The sequence below is a fragment of the Trachemys scripta genome, chromosome 6, assembly GCF_013100865.1.
Source record: "Trachemys scripta elegans isolate TJP31775 chromosome 6, CAS_Tse_1.0, whole genome shotgun sequence".
Taxonomy (NCBI): Eukaryota; Metazoa; Chordata; order Testudines; family Emydidae; genus Trachemys; species Trachemys scripta.
In genome coordinates, this window is record NC_048303.1 from 106,291,262 (window position 1) to 106,308,229 (window position 16,968).

The 16,968-nt window shown below is 37.9% G+C and overlaps 1 protein-coding gene across 50 annotated transcripts in view; it reads left to right on the forward strand.

Annotated features, from left to right (window-relative positions):
- Nucleotides 1-16,968, forward strand: part of PTPRD (protein tyrosine phosphatase receptor type D) — a 601,896-nt gene that overhangs the window by 561,914 nt on the left and 23,014 nt on the right. The gene's annotated exons all lie outside the window — the stretch shown is intronic.

Below are 16,968 nucleotides of genomic sequence, written 5' to 3' on the forward strand. Positions count from 1 at the left end.
TGTATTCTTTAAGTAATAGCATATTAAGAGGCAGTCCCATCAAAGTATACTCAATTCTGAAGGGAATAAATAGTGGCATAAAGCTTCTGAAATAGTGCCAAAGACAAGATTAGGGCTTCAGCTACACAAAAGCTTATACTGGTATAAATGTGCGTCCTATACAGGAATAATACTGATATAACTTCATCCATACTAGGGGGGTTATACAGCTTTAATTATATCAAGCTAAAGTGATATGTATGTTGTGTGTAGACAAGCCCTAAAGGAGCAAAAAGTTAAACAAATTTAGGAATAATGTCTGCATATAGTACCAAATTCTGTGACCCTTACTTGTGTAATACTTTGGCAAAGACAGCAATACAAGCAGCACTTTTTAAAAAGTGAAACTTAGAAGAGAAAAAATGAGCTAATTCAAAAGAGACTGATATTTTAGGATGAAAGAAATCCAAGAAGCCTACCTTTTTTTGTAGATACTATTCATGATATGTATCGAAATCTTGATTGGCTCAATAGGAATAAGTAGTGTGATGCTTATATTCCATGGTAATAGTCACCTTAGAAATACCTAAGCAAGATAGATACTGCTTTACAAAGTATTAATTTTTAAACGTTTATCCTTTCATTTCTTTGTTGTAGAGCAGTTCAGCAATATCACAGCACAACTTCTGCTTCCACACTGATGTGTCTTAATTTGCAGAGGTGATTTTTTTTAAAAGGCATTTATTATTTTAAATGGAGGATTAAACCCGAGGATTCTGCATTAGATAGACTATAATGTGTGTTCTAATGATAGTGGGGAAAGCACGTGTGTATGTTTGAAGCTAGATTAATGCAGGCAAACAGGTGCTAATCAGATCACAATAAAATTGTACTGGAGGGCATCTGGAAACTCTATACCACTTTGTTTTCAAAACATCACAGAAACTGTAGTACTTACTTTAGTAACACTACATAAAAGCTTAACATGTAAGTTGCAATGCCAGACATTTCAATTTTTTTTTTAATATCAGCACCATAGGGCATATCTTTCAGAGACATTTAGCTTAATGAAGTTTCAGTATGCACTTTGCATTCTGTTATGGCAAACAGAAAAACTTGGATAGTTTGGAGGAATGTCAGTTTTTGGTTTGAGTAGCACCCTGCCCTTATGTACTGAAACCCCTAATTAGCACATTAAAGACACGTTAACTTTAACAAATACATGTATTATGGCCCTGCATCTTTTTAAAATAGGGTATCTACCTAACTTTTGTCCAAGGTAAAGTATTTCAAATGTGTAGATACGAGTGCACTGTTTCCAGAGGAATGTTTCACATTACACCAATGCCTGTCTACTTCCTGCTGGACTCTAACTTCCCAACCCCCACCGCCGCACACCACACAATCTTCGGTTTCTAATCCTGGCAGTGAATAGGTTGCAGATGAAGGTCTATCCTTTTTCACGGTGTGGAAAAAATCCCTCCAGTACATATTCAAAAACCTCTCAAAGGAGATTGAAAACATTAAAAGCTTCCTCATCCTTTCCCTCCCTCTGCCTTGAAAACAACTCAGAATCCTTACTCTCCTTCCGTGGGTGGCTGATAGCATTGAAAAGGAAAAGTGTATAATAAAGATCTCTAACACCACCAGTGTGAAGTATTCCACAATTCCTGTACTTACCCCCATTTTCTTTTCCCACTGCATTTAATATGCAATCTTTCTTCTTGCAATCATATGGAAAACAGCTATATGTTGGATTGCGCTAGCCTATTACATTCCACCTGCAACTAGTTTCAGGTCACTATATGACTGATTAGAACCCCTCTTCCTCCACAGGCTGCCATAATCCTGAGGTCTTTCCCTATCTCAGGGAAAAGCCAAGTGTAGTGGATGTCAAAGTTACTTCTTCATTTTAAAGACATGCATTAGATAGCGAGATGCCTGGCAATATTCCTTGCACTTGGAGCCAAAGAAAAAATGTTTGAGACTTAGTGATATTTAATAACTGTAATATATATTTATTTCCTGCTAGTATAAATTTATAATAATAAGCTGTCTTTTCTAATTTTTGCTTCATACTTGTCTTGACGATCTCAGTGACTCTGACTGTACAATGTGCTGGGGGAGACAACGCAGGTGAGGTAATATCCTTTTTTGGATATTCTTCTGTTGGTGGAAGGTACAAGCTTTCGAGCTCACAGAGCTCTTCTTCAGTCTGGGGAGGGAACTCAGAGTGTCTGAGCTCAATATAAGTTGGGACAAACTGTTAAGCATAAGGGATGATGCATGTTGTAGGAGGCCACTTGAAATGGAGCAGGCAATAAGGGTTAGATTGTTAAGCAAAAGGGGTTTGAAGTGGTCTATTAAGGGTCAGCATGCGGGTGTGTGTTACAAATTGTTGTAATGAGCCATGAAACCAAGTGTCCCTGTTGAGTCCATGATTTTTAGAGTCTAGCAGTGTTATGAATTTAAGTTCCCAGGCTCGCCTTTGGAAAGTGTTGTTCAGGTTTCCTTTGAGGACAAGTATTAAAAGATCAGATATGGACACTGGTTTCATGGCTCATTACAACAATTTGAAAGACCCACACATTCTTTTTCAGTTCATTTGCATAATGAGAACCATTTAATAGTAACCTGGGTGGCAGGAACAGGAACCCGAATGTTTTTGGAATAGAAAGGCTAGCTTCACATTCCCTACAAAATCAGTTTCAGAGATGTAACATTTTAGTGTCCTGTACTTTAAAGGCTCTCAAACTGATGGTATCCTAGATTTTTTCTTTTTGTGCTGATCATGAGAAGAATCCTCATGTGATTGCCAGCGTGTTGTATGCTCAGAGCCACTAGAACTATATAGACAAAAAGCAAAGTGTGAATCTGTACACCTGGAAATGCCTACGGTTTTAAGTACTAATGGATCCTTAGAATGATTTTAATAAAGGATTCTGGGAATTTAATCCAAAATTTCCAAACTTGGGTGCCAAAAGTTAGGCATTTAAATCCATAATTAGGCTGTTGAATACATGGCTTGATTTCAAAGGTTCTAAGCCTACCCCCACTCCACTGAAGTCAACAAGAGCAGTGGGTGCTCAGCACCTTATAAAATTAGGCTCCTGGTGTAGTGCCTAATTTTAGGCACCCACATTTGAAAAATCTGAAAGTATAGGAGTGATAATTATCTATTGTTTACACAGTATGAGGAGTGTGCTAGCTGCGAGGAAGCACGCAATTGTGATACCTTGACAAAGAGTGTGGCTATAAAAATCTAGGTAGGATGTGGCTATATAGGATAAAGCAATCCCCAGTGATAGGAAGAACACTAACAAATGACATTCTAATTTGATATTTATCAAGTTTCACCAAAAGTTTTAAAAAATAATTCCCAAATTTCTACATAGGAAACCAGCGTTTCGTAAATGTAATTTTAGCTCTACACTGTACATGTTCCAGTAGCTATCACTAGAAGCAGTCATTAAAATTCGAAAGTGGACAAATGACAAATAATAATAGCATTCATTCAGATTCAATAATGAAAAATATCTTCTTGTGGTCTCTTCGATTAAATCAGTCCTATGTTTAAAAACCCATCTGTGCCGCCAGCGCTGTGATTGAGGGCCAGCTTATCTTTTGAAATCCTAAAATAGAGCTTCCATGATTGCATAAAGCAAGATTTTCTTTCATGTAAAAGTAATAGTTTTGTAAATCACCTGAGCAGTAAAGGAACATAGAAAAAACCATACCAGATCAGATCAGAAACCCATCTTTGACCATAGCAAGTGCCAAATCCTTCAAAGAAAAATGTAAAACTCCAGTGATGGACAATTTTTCAGTAACATGTTTCGTCCTAACTGTAAGCAGCTAATGATTGGCTTAGTCCTGCTGCATGAGGATTTCTATACCATCTCATTCTTTAACTATCTAATGTAACTCTGGATATTTTTATTTTTCATAATGCATAATCATTCAGAATGTGTTTAATCTTCAGCTCTTTGTCATCTTTGCTTTAATAGCTTCAGGGAGGTAGTTTCACACTTATATAACTAGGTATTTATTTCCTTTTCTTTTTAAATTACTTTCCTTTTAATTTGAGTTTCTGTTTGTTCATGTATTTTAAGAAAAGGTAAATAGGGAGCACCCAATTGACCTTCATGGAAGTGTTACGTTATTATTTTACACATTTGTACCATATTCCCTTTATTCATCGCTTCTTTAAATGAAATAGTCCCAATCTTCTTAAACTCTTCTCTCGTGGGAGGTTTTTTTTTTTCCCCATATTGCTAATAATTTTTGTTGCCCTTCTCTGGAATTCTTTCTGTCATACCTTTTTGAATAGCCTTAATAAAAAGCATATACCTTCTCCTTGAGCAGCTTTCCTCAAGAGGGGAAGACAGCAAAAATGGTTCTAAGGTTTGGCCAAGTTTTCTGCTGATTTGACCTAGAGGGGTATGGAAGAATGACTTGGCTTCTGTCTACAAATAATTTCTACTGAATAGGTCCTCTAGCAGATTAAAGATATTTCAGTGACTTAAATGACCTGAACCATATTAAAATGTAATAATTTTTATAAGTTTGTTTAAACAAAAACAATATGTTTTCCACGTTATCTCAGTTCATCAATGTGTTTTAGTGCTGATAATTATTGCCATATATTTATTATCATGTTCTACAAATCCTGTAATTTCCTTTGACTTATGCTGTAGTTTGGTATATTATTTGATCAGCAATCTCAATGAGTCATTTTATCCATATGTATTTAGTTAATTGGTTACTTTTTTCCCCGCTCATGTTTATATATAATATACTCTGTAAGGGAAAGGAAATCTGACTGCTTGCAGCTGAGTCTGGTAAAAGAGAAAATTAGGTTCTATCAGAGCCAACAGCTGTCCATAATGAATTCTGAACTAAAATTACTAGTGAAGAAAAGAATCTAGCCATCTGCAGGAAATGTGAAAATATTTTTATAACCTAATAGCTGAGATCTGGATAAGAGTACCACTGAGATTTCCCAGCTGTACCTACAGTGTATTCCCAAATATCCATGGACACATAGTACACTGGAACACATTGCATTAGCTTGGCTACACAACATTTTTGGCTGCACTTGCACAGGCTGTATTTTGATCTAAAATAATCAGCATGAAAGTCCTCTTTTTCAAATCGATTTCCTGTGCCTCTAGAAATAAAATGCAGCTTTAAAAATAGTTCTGTTATCTTTGTATGGAGGCTTTCCAATCAGTGTTCCAATGCTTGAATATTTTCTTTTCATTTTTAATTTTTTTTTATAAATACTTCAGGATCCTGTTATTTGGAATCAGATTTTTGTCCTATTGTTCCTTCCAATTGAATCGTGCACTGTTTGGTGTTTGTTTAGTTTTGACACCTGATTTTTATTATAATGGTATTCTAGTTTGCTTTATGGTTGTTCTGACACTGATAAAATATTGCTACAAAAAATTCCATGCTTTTCTGGAGGTAATTTGCCCCATATAATAACTCAGAAATTTTCAGATCCTATGGAAAGAGAGAAATTAAAGTGCAACCACACGATGATCCACCACAGTTAAGAAATGAGAAATGTTTAGGGTTATTAAGCATGGTGGGCCTGATTCTCCACTGTGACACACCAGTTTTATATCAGTATAACTCCAATGAAATAATGGTGTAATGGAGAGAACCAGGTCCTGTGGGACAAATTCTGTCATTGGCAGATTATCCACATGGGCATGTAAAAAAGATATTTATCCATTTCACTTTTTTAGCATTCTGGCTAAGAAAACACGCCAATATGGCATGCTACTATCAAATTATAAGAGTTCATCAGGGAAGTTGTGTGCTTTGCATACAATTGCTATCTTATTTTGTTTTATCTGTCTGTTAGTATCATCAATGTATCAGAGCAGTCACAAATTTCAACCAAATCTCAGGCTGCGAGATGGTATTTCTTTCTTCCTTTGAAATGCTGCTAGATTTTTGTGTGTCAGTCATTCAACCTATGTTATTAACAAAAGGTAAAGAAATATCTTGTGAAATTGGGATCCAAAATTCCTGCCCCTCTGAACCGGTTCATGAACACTGTCAACTCCAAGCTTCCTGCTAATTGTAGGTATTATTGAGGTTTGTAGAGTGAGATGGTACGTGTCTACACTGAGCTAGAGGTGTGATTTCCAGTTCAAGGAGACATACTTGCCCTAGCTCTGTTCGAGCTAGTATGCTAAAAACAGAGTGCGGCCGCCATAGTTTAGCCACCCCAACTGTGTGCCAGTATGGATGGGTACGTACTCAAGGTGTCTAGCAGCTCACACTGGTGCAGCTATGCTATTTTTAGCATGCTAGCTTGAGCAGAGCTACCACAAGTATGTCTCCTTGAGCTGGAAATCACCTTGTGACCCGAGGTGCCTCGGGTAGCCCTCACTAAAAAATGCCAAGGTCAGGGCAGGCTGCAAAAAGGAGAGCAGATTCTCTCCAAACTGGAGGTTAACACTGAAGTTAGATTCACCAACCAGTCACAAACTGTGCTCCTGATCCCCCGCACTAGTTATCAAAAAGCTGAAAAAAGAAATCACAAAGCCCGCTTTACTGCCTTCCAGTTCTCTGGCTCCCGATCAGCACATAGGTCCGGTAAAGTGAGAAGTTATGTATAACTCTGCTCACTATATAAAATGCTCTTCTGATCCCCAAAGGACCAGGCACATTACCAGACCAATAGTAGTTTGGATCTTACCCAAAATACCACACTGCCAGCCAGTCCTTTAGCATCTAAAACTAAAGGTTGCATTATAAAAGAAAAGAAAGAGAAGCTGGTTGTTAAATGGTCAAAGCAATCAGATACAGGTGACTTCAGAGTCCATATATCAGATTCTTAGCAGCATTGGTGAGTTTTCTGGCTTGAAAGTTCTTTTGGAATGCATCCAAAGCTTGAATGGGTCATTCAGAGCTTCAGTTTGTAGAGAAGTTATTCCAGAGGTGAGAAGCAGGACTGAAGATACAATGGAGAAGATGCAGCTGCCTTTTTATATCCTTGCCATGTGGTTTGTACATCATTTTTTCCAAACACAAGATCAGAGCACATGGGCATGGAAAAACCCTTGGAGTTTCCTGTCCTGACAGACAAGTATCAGGGGGTAGCCGTGTTATAGTCTGTATCCACAAAAACAACAAGGAGTCCAGTGGCACCTTAAAGACTAACAGATTTGTTTCGGCATAAGTTTTCGTGGGTAAAAAACCTCACTTCTTCAAATGACAGACATGTCCGTACATATCCTGCTGACTATAGGTCACCAAAAATCTGCCTTTTCTCAATGGGCTCATTGTACAGCTGATTGTCCTTCATGAGCCATTAAGCAGGCTAGATACTGCTGATGCCCATCTGTCAGGGGGTGTTACCCAGAAACACAGCACAAGTTTGATATACAAATATACCACACATATTTATAACTCACAATACAAAAATGAAACATACATATACATGTGATTATCATATTTAGCCAATGATAACTTTTCTTACATGCCATATCTTGTAAGAGTCATTGCAATTTTTTAATGTTGGTATCAATAATATTATAAATGGTCACTCATATTCCATACAGCATCTCACACACACCCAGCTCGAAGTGCAGCATACCTTAAAGTAGGCTGAGTCCAAGTCATTTAGGACTTTGGAAAAGACCAGGATTTTTGAATGATATCCAGTACTGAACAGAACGCTGATGTGGCTTGGGGAACCCCGGAGCAATGAATTTTCATATTGGCTTACCCATGCACAAGGAACACAAGGTCATCACTTTGACTGGATCTTCAAAACACATCCCTCTTTTTCACTCATATGCTAATTTCCTGTAGAGGCAGGAATAGCTGGGCAATGACCATTCTTGCGTTAGCTATGGAGAAGATGCAGTGCTGTGTATGTGCATGTTACTGTCACCAAAGCCCACAATGAAATCCAGTGATGGACAGAAGTTTGAAAAAGGGACTGGAGACAGACTTGCAAATATTCTGCTGTCTCTGAAGTGCACAAGGAAAATAGAGCAATTGCTGCCAGACTCCAGAACCTTTCGTTGTACTGACTCACTTTTCCCCACTGTCCTAATCTGCATTTTTATTTATTGAAAATTTGATCACCATTATATTTCCCTCATAACTTACCCATAGACGGTCATCATCCAAATTTTACAACTGCTCATGAGTAGATTTATATACTGTTGGAAGACGCTAATCATATTCAGGTGCATTTTCAAATTTCTTTTACAGATCAGATTCCCTTTTAAAGCTCAAAGTTAGTGAATTCAGATCTTTACTTCACTCTTCATTGGAATGCATAATCACAATAATGCTTTAGGAATGTATCCCATAAATATACACCTCTACCTCGATATAACGCTGTCCTCAGGAGCCAAAAAATCTTACCGTGTTATAGGTGAAACCGTGTTATATCGAACTTGCTTTGATCCACCAGAGAGCGCAGCCCTGCCACTCCGGAGCACTGCTTTACCACGTTATATCCGAATTCGTGTTATATCGGGGTAGAGGTGTATAATGTAAAAATGTATGCTGAAACTCACCAAAGCTTATGGGGAAAATAGTATTTTTGTAAAATGCAGCTCCTTTTATTTGATACTACATACAGAATACAGCACATTACAGTATATAATATTTTATTTAAACATAAAGGAAGATTTGAGGAGGGCATTTGTGGACTGTACCAGTTTGAAGATATAAGTTCACACACAAATCCTTATTGTACAAGTAAAACACCATTTCTGCTCAGACTGCTAGAGAAACTTCACTTGTCCTAGATTCCGATCTTTCTTTTTCTGAATAATTGCAGGAATCATGTAATGCTTTTGATTCACTTTACAAAGTGCTTGTATACAATCTTCTATAAAAACTGGGAATTAATTAAAAACACATGGAGGACTGATTTATTTAAAAGCAACAATCAATTTTGTGAAGAAAACAGAGGTAAGAGAAAAACAAGAGGCCTGAAACTGGAGTTCGTGGACTTTTGGTTTTTGATACTCTACAATGTTTTTCATTCTATTCCATCGTGCTAGCTCACTCGGCAAGAGCTCGTTCTTCCTCCAAGGCTGATATTTTGAGGAAGGAAGCGTGAATAAGTAATCATGCAATATTAATCCAAATCTACAAATCACAAAAGAATGAGAAGTCTCTCCAAATCTACATTCATGCATGAATCAAGACAAAAAGCAATCATACAAACTCCCTCCAAGAAATCATACAGAAACCTTTCAGATCTGATTGCTACACTAAACATAACAGAAGATAAACAGATGCCACATTTTTAAAGTTTGCTCATTTAGGATAATCTGTGGCTCTGATACTTGTTATTTCATATGATATTCTCCTTCAATCCATTATTTGAATGAAATGCTTATTCGTTGTTTTTGCTTCCATATTAGAAGAGTATTTGAATAATACATCTTCCTCCATTGATAACCTGTAGATCAGGGGTCGGCAACCTTTCAGAAGTGGAAAGCAATAGAGGGTCCTGTGGCACCTTTAAGACTAACAGAAGTATTGGGAGCATAAGCTTTCGTGGGTAAGAACCTCACTTCTTCAGATGTTAGTCTTAAAGGTGCCACAGGACCCTCTGTTGCTTTTTACAGATTCAGACTAACATGGCTACCCCTCTGATACGGAGACTGAAGTGATACTGTCAGAAGTGGTATGCCAAGTCTTCATTTATTCACTCTAATTTAAGGTTTCGTGTGTCAGTAATACATTTTAACATTTTAGAAGGTCTCTTTCTATAAGTCTATAATATATAACTAAACTATTGTTATGTAAAGTAAATAAGGTTTTTAAAATGTTTAAGAAGCTTCATTTAAAATTAAATTAAAATGCGGAGCCCCCCAGACCGGTGTCCAGAACCTGGGCTGTGTGAGTGCCACTGAAAATCAGCTTGTGTGCTGAAGCACACGTGCCATAGATTGCCTACCCTTGCTGTAGATAGTCTCTAATGGTAATCACCTATTGGCTAGGTTTTGGGGGGGTTATTTTCCCCCTTATACTATGTAACTCTGCTATTCAAGTCCTTCATTCCTTAGGAGCTTTATAGGAATGAATCTGTGGTTCTGCAGGATTTAGGAGCTCTGCAGAGTTGAAACCAAAATTCCTACCATATCAAAGGAGTTTGATTCAGTGATGTTATCTTAAAGTGCGATTTTTTTTTTTCGAATAAAATCTGATCAGGCAACTTCTTCTTTTTGAGATGGGTACCAGGGGATGGATCACTTGATGATTACCTGTTCTGTTCATTCCCTGTGAAGCACCTGGCATTGGCCACTGTCAGAAAACAGGATACTAGGCTAGATGGATTTTGGTCTGATCCAGTATGGAGGTTCTTATGTTAAAACGAGCTGAACAGGGAGCTCCTGTGGAATCTACCAAACTCCTGAGGAATATAGGTCTCCTCCTGAATGTTTTTGCACTTCTGCAAGACCTTCACCACAAAGATCTGTGCTTATATGTGGGGGTAAATATGTTTAAAGAGCCTAATGAATTTCAAGAGCACACAGAAGCCTTCTAAAGACTGAAAGTAAAATCTTCAGAAAGCTCACATAAGGGATGGAGGTCCAAGGTTAGCTTGGATTTAAGAGTCACCTGTACTCCATCCAGATGCTTGTGAAAAGTCCTTGGGATCAGTAGGCTAGGCTTTGCCTACCATATTTTGAGTATAAAAGGATCTTTGCCTGTTCTGTGCTCTCCTGTGTGTCTTTTTTTTTTTTTTGTATCCGGTTTAAGAAACCTCACAAGCCTCCACTGGCAAAGATCATGTTTGTTTACAGTATAAAATAAAGGTGGGGAAAAAAGGGTAGTCCAATGAACAATTAAACTTAAAAATTCCATATCACGTTCCGCATGAGGCTGGTATTGTGCCATAATCACAAGGAGGAAAAAGAGCAGTCCCCGTTATCACAATCAATTTTATGTACTTTCAGTTCATAAACACCAGTCTCATTCTATCTGAAACTGTAATATTCAATCAGATTATCCCTTGATATATGTCAAGAATGTCCTAAATGATTTTTGGTCTATATTTCACTCTTTGTTTCCAATTAAATGATCTGTGAAATTTAGTAATTACATTGTCTTCCTTTGCCAGATCACTGAAGTATCAATAAAGGGTCAGCATTAAAACAACAACAAATTAATCATAAAAGCCAACCTGTTACAATGATTTTAGTGTAGAATGGCCCCCTTATGCCTCTTAATTTTCCTTTTTCGTGCACTGTAACTGCATCGCATCACGGGACATTAAGCATATTTCCACTCGTGGGACTGACTTAGTCATGTTTTTAGAAATTGAAAACAAATGTTGTAACTGGATGAATGATAAAACTGAAGCAATAACAATTTCCTGGTAGGCATGCTTGTTTAATGGATTGCATCGTCTTTCAGCATGTAAACATGGCAGTGGCTATCACTAACTAAATTAAGATGTTTTTGTTTCAACTTTTAAGTTTGGCAGTAATTTCACATGCTACAAAAGAGCTTAAGGAAGTGACAATAAATGTTGAGAGTTTATTTGTGTTCATTAGCTGAATCATCCCCGTAGTGGAAAGTAACTAGAAAAGATTACTTTGCTTTTGGAGTATGGGTGCAAACGTAACGCCCGGTCCTGTGAAGTGCTGATTGCTTTTCCCTTGTTTAATTAGGCCTCAGTGAGAGCTGAGGTTGCTTAGTACTTTGTAGCATTGGGTCCATGATTATGTATTTGTCCTGCCTGGAAAAAATGAATCCTCTCCCCTTTCGTTCTTGCTTAGAGATTTCAAAATATAATAAATGGATTGAACTGTGGGGGCTTCAGCCTGCAGCTGATGTTTTCATACTGTATTCGAAGACATGAGAGAATCAGCCTGGGTGCTTAGCAACCAGGACAACGAAAAGAAGATCAAATAGAGATGGTTTATCGGTTGTGCTGTTCTTATCGTGTTTGTGGTTTGAAGGCTGTTGAAATGATGCAAAACAAAAAGCACAAACAGCGCTCTGTTATTATCACCATGATGTGGAACGTAGTTCTTCAGGATCAAAGAGAAATGCATTCTCCTCCGGAATTCTAATCCTTCAACTTGAGTCACGCAACACATTTTGATACTACTGGGCAAAATAAAATGAAAATAATTAAATAAAAGAAATGAAGGTTGGTAAGGAAATTTGGTGTTTCAGCCAAAAACGTAGGTCCAACAAAACATGCACGCACAAGGATTCCCACAGTTCAAATTCTTCATGATCAAATAACAGTGATTAATGTAATTTTTGAGTAATTGTGGTCAAATTTAAATGTCAGCAGGGTGTGTCACATCTAGTTATAAATCCCCTTTTTGTCTTTGAAGTCATTAACAAAGATACAATAGATGTTTGTTTTCAGAGGGTTGTAACTGAAGTAGAGGGTGTTTCTGCTTAGGTTATAGAATTAAGTTAATAGATATAAAAATATACTTCTTTTTGAAAAAGACAGATTCAAATAGTAGCGTTTATATGGTCATTTTTGAAAGAAAAGTAAAATAATTGACCCACATTCCCGTGTCCTGAGTTTCAGCCTCAAATATGCTATCAGGAAAGTTTAAAATCCTTGGAAAAGTCATAGATCATGTTACCTGAAGATGAAATTGAATATTGTCTCAAACATCAATTCCTTTTCTTTTACAAGATAGAGTGCAGCTTAAGTAGATAGCTATGCCTTCTAGAAACTATTTAGAGAATACATAAAAATGTTTTTCTTAATACTAAGCCTCTCTGCTTAATTTTTTGGTTTTGGTTTTCCTTGATTACTGTATTTGTTTGAGCAGTTTGTAATATAACCTACACCCCTTTTTGGGAAGAAATAGACAGACTTGTACATAGTGTTATGTAATAACCCTGTTTATACAATGTTATTTTTAATTGTTTTCTCCCTTTCTGTTTCCAAGAGCTCATATGCAGCATCTCAACTAGCATCTTTTACTTTAAAATCAGATTCAGATTTCTAACATGTCAAAAGTCAGGCATGTTCAGAAAAAAAGTTTAGATTTGGCCCATTATAAATAAAAGGGGGTACTGGCAAGATTCAGATCTTGTCCTGGGCTCAGATTGTAAACATTCCAGAAATTAGAGATGTGTAAGATCTAGTATTTTTGTTTGGATTCCTCTCTTAACCCACCTGGGATTTCATTCTCAATGGTGAAGTTTCAAGATTCTTAAATGGTCACTCATCACGCAGCACTTTCTACACTACCTGTATTTTCTGTGGCCAACTTCTTTGAATCAGGAGGGTCTTGATATCATGACCAGATATTGGTGAACATAATCCTATGATTTGGTGATTTCCACAGGAACTAATCAGCATAGCTTTAATGTGGAGGGTGTATACCCACAGAATGGTGTTTGTTATAAGTGAAGGACTGGATAGGACTTCTGCCATTGTTTAGGAAGTTGATATTCCTTGGAGTTATGTCTGTGAGGATCAGTCTGGGGTGTCTGAAAACACATTATGTCTACAGTGTGGCATAGCACCGTGAGACACTGACATGTTAAGGTGTCTGTACTGCACCAGGAAAGGGGAGGAGCAAAGTCTCTGAGTGCTGTGTAGCGACATGGCACTCTAACAGAGTTCAGAACCTAGGCATGGGAGAGGGAGTGGACTTGGGACACCTTGATGCAGATGGAGGCATTGGCACCTTGAAGATAAATGCCTCGTTACCTTGAGGCTAGTAGACACATCAGGGCCTCAAAGCAGATGGATATATGGGAGCCTCATTGTAGTTCAGCCCATTTGCGTCTTTGAATACTCAGAACACCTTGAGGTAGATAAATAGTTGCTGGATAAACCTTGCTGAGGATGAACATGTCAGCAACCTAGTGTGGATGTATCTGGATGCATAGTGCCTCAACATTAACTGATATGTTGGTCCCTCACTTCTTATAGTTGGGAATATTAGCATATTTACAAATTTTGATGCCTCCATGTGCTTGGATGAATCACAGCTTTGGAAAAGTTTGTGGCTTTCTGCCACTGGTCCAGGAATTACCTTCTACAGTGTAGTGTTTTGGTGACTATTCCTTTCTGACATGGATCTTACTATAATTGTGACCCATAGGCTATCTTACTGGAACAGTACACTCTATCCAAAGCTGCCCTTGAAAAACCATTTATAGATGTTAACACAACAGGTGAGCAGAGGTAGTGAAAAATGCCTGCTCTAATTAAAAGGCAGAGTTTTACCTGGGTGGTTGTTTGACCCAATAATGGCCAGCGGGTTGTTTAAGGTCTGTAAGTGCCAGGGTAACCTTGTGAGTCTCATATGAAAAGTGATCCGTCATCCAGCAGCACAGTTCTCACAAACACTGTGCTGGAGCATTAGCTCAGTTCTGAGCGAGAGGGGAAATAGCCAGACCTTGAATTAGTAGTGACACTTCCTCTATCTTACCATCCAAATTCTCATTTAGCCTAATTTGCTTAGCTTCTAAAATTTGACATAATTGCAGCACGAGGAAGTAGGTACCAACAACTGAGTATTTGTGTTACTAGTTATTAGTAAAATTCATTTTGCATTTAAAGAAATATGGATTACTCTACATATCTTAGAAAATCACACACTCTTCAGCTTTTTTACTGGTTATTTGCACAATCAAAACAGATGCAAAAAGGCACAATCATAGGACCTGTGATGCAAATGCTAAGTGTTTTGTAATCCACAATCACAGTCAGTCTCTGCTGATTGCTGCAAGCAAGAGTGCTCCTGAATTAGAAAATTATGGTTTAAATCTTCATGTAAACCAATCTGCCAGACCAGTGGGTGCCATTTTCTGTGATTTTCTTGCAAGTCCACAGAAAAGAGCCTTGCCAAGATTAAAACAGCTCAAGCTTGTTGGAGCGCATAACTCTTACTGAACCAAGGTGAATGAATTCCCTGTTAGCTAATTAAGTTATGGTCTGTTCCATCTTCCTGGAAACCTCATCTGATCAATATCAGCCCCAAATCTCAGTTAATGTTAAGGTGATCCCCAAAGTAGCATATGACAAAATAGAGATTGGCGGGTTTGGTGTGTTAGCACAAGATTTCTGTTGTATTTGTTTGGAAGGTCTACCTTTGGAAACAGGTAACTGGTGTACAGAAATGTTTGTTTAATGATAGCTAAGACAAGTGGAATCTGACTGATAAGAATTTTCTCATGGGTGAAGAAAACAACTTTATGTTCTGTACTTTTTTTTATCTGAGTTACAAGCAGAACCAGTTTGTTGATAACTCACAGGATTTCTTAGCTCTTTATAAGGATAAAGAATTTTGACAACTTTCTGTTTTGCCATTAGTTATTGGGTGCAGGATGGACATATGATAGTTAAGACGTCACTAAAAGACTGTATTTCTTAGGTAATTGACCTGGGGAGTTTGGGATTGTATTTTTTTTATTAGCATGTCTCAATTCAAGATCACCCTTAAATTATCTCTGAGGGTATGTCTACAATACAAAAACAAACAAACAAACAAAATCCAACAACAACGAGGAAGCAAGCCTCAGAGCCCAGGTCAACTGATTTAGGCTCACAGGGCTAAAAACAGCAGTGTAGACGTTCCCACCTGGAACCCAATGAGGGGGGTGAGTTGCAGAACCTGGGCTCCAGCCCAAGCGGGAATAGCTACATTGCGATTTTCAGCCCCATTGGGGTTGCCAGCTTTGGTTGGATGAATTCCTGGAGATGTCCTTAGATGACATAATCTTTAATTACTGGAGACTCCAGAACAATCCTGGAGGGTTGGCAACTCTAGGCCCCATCGTGAGCCCCAGGAGCCTGAAGCATTTGACTAGAACTTTAAGACTTACTGCTGCAGTGTTCCTTTTTTTTTTTTTTTTTTTTTTTTTTTTTTTGAGTCTCTGGAGGGTTGTAGACTCTTGTTTGCTATGCTCCCTTCTGAATCTCGTGCCTGTGGCTTAGAAGCAAGAGTGTAGGATTATTAGGATAAATCTTCAAAGGGTTGAGCCTCGCATTCCTTTTCACAGGCATGATCTGAGCCTACAAAAAATGAATTTACAGGTACGATGTACACCTCTGTGTAATTTTCTCCTATAGTCATATAGCTAAAGTCATAATATCCAAATTTGCTCACATAGTTGAACTGAGGGTCCATATAGTGTGGGTATAAATTGTGCCTACAAAAGGCAATCATCCTTTTGAAACATTGACCTATTACATCTACTACTTTCACCAAAAAACTTTCTGGTGAGTAATTTTCCTCTAGGCTTCAGTAATTGAGCCTCAGGGAACGTTAACCTTATTTAATAAACAAAGTCTGCGGTTCTGAGGACAATGTTTTCTGACCGTATGCTCTTCCTTTTCTCTTTCCTACTTTCTCAGTGGGTCCTTTGAATCTGCTTATATCCTACTGCCATGCAATGGACTATGTATAGCCACTAGTAAAGTATCAAAGGAAGTCCTCTGAGTAATATCAATATCAAGATTTGAGCTTTACATTCTCTTCCCTCCCCCAATTGCCACTAGAGTCATAATATGGTAACCAATATACAGAATATAACACTGAACACTTTGGCTAAAGACAAGGTGATTTAAAAAAATAAAAGCCCTAAAATCTGGTACATTTTTGACAGCAGGGTTCATAAACCAAACTATTATTAAATGGATCTACTACTGAGCTGGATTTAATTCTCTTCAACTGGACTTAATATTTCATGTGAAAGATCTCAGCTGCCTTTATCAAAACTCTCACTGTACCCTCGACTTCTCCTCACAATCTACCACCCCATCCTAAAACAAACAAAAAAAAAAGACCTTCTACTTCAGTGAAATTCACAGTTAATTACTTGCTATGCAGGGAACGAGGCAGTGGTGACTTCCATGGCTTTGAAATGAAACCGGGAGCCTGTGTGGTGCAGAAACATCCCAGCTCCCATTGAAGAAATGGAAGTTGTGGTCACTTAGAACCTCTCATGAAGTGCTCAGCACCTTGTAAAATGAGCTCCCCAGAGCAGGAGATT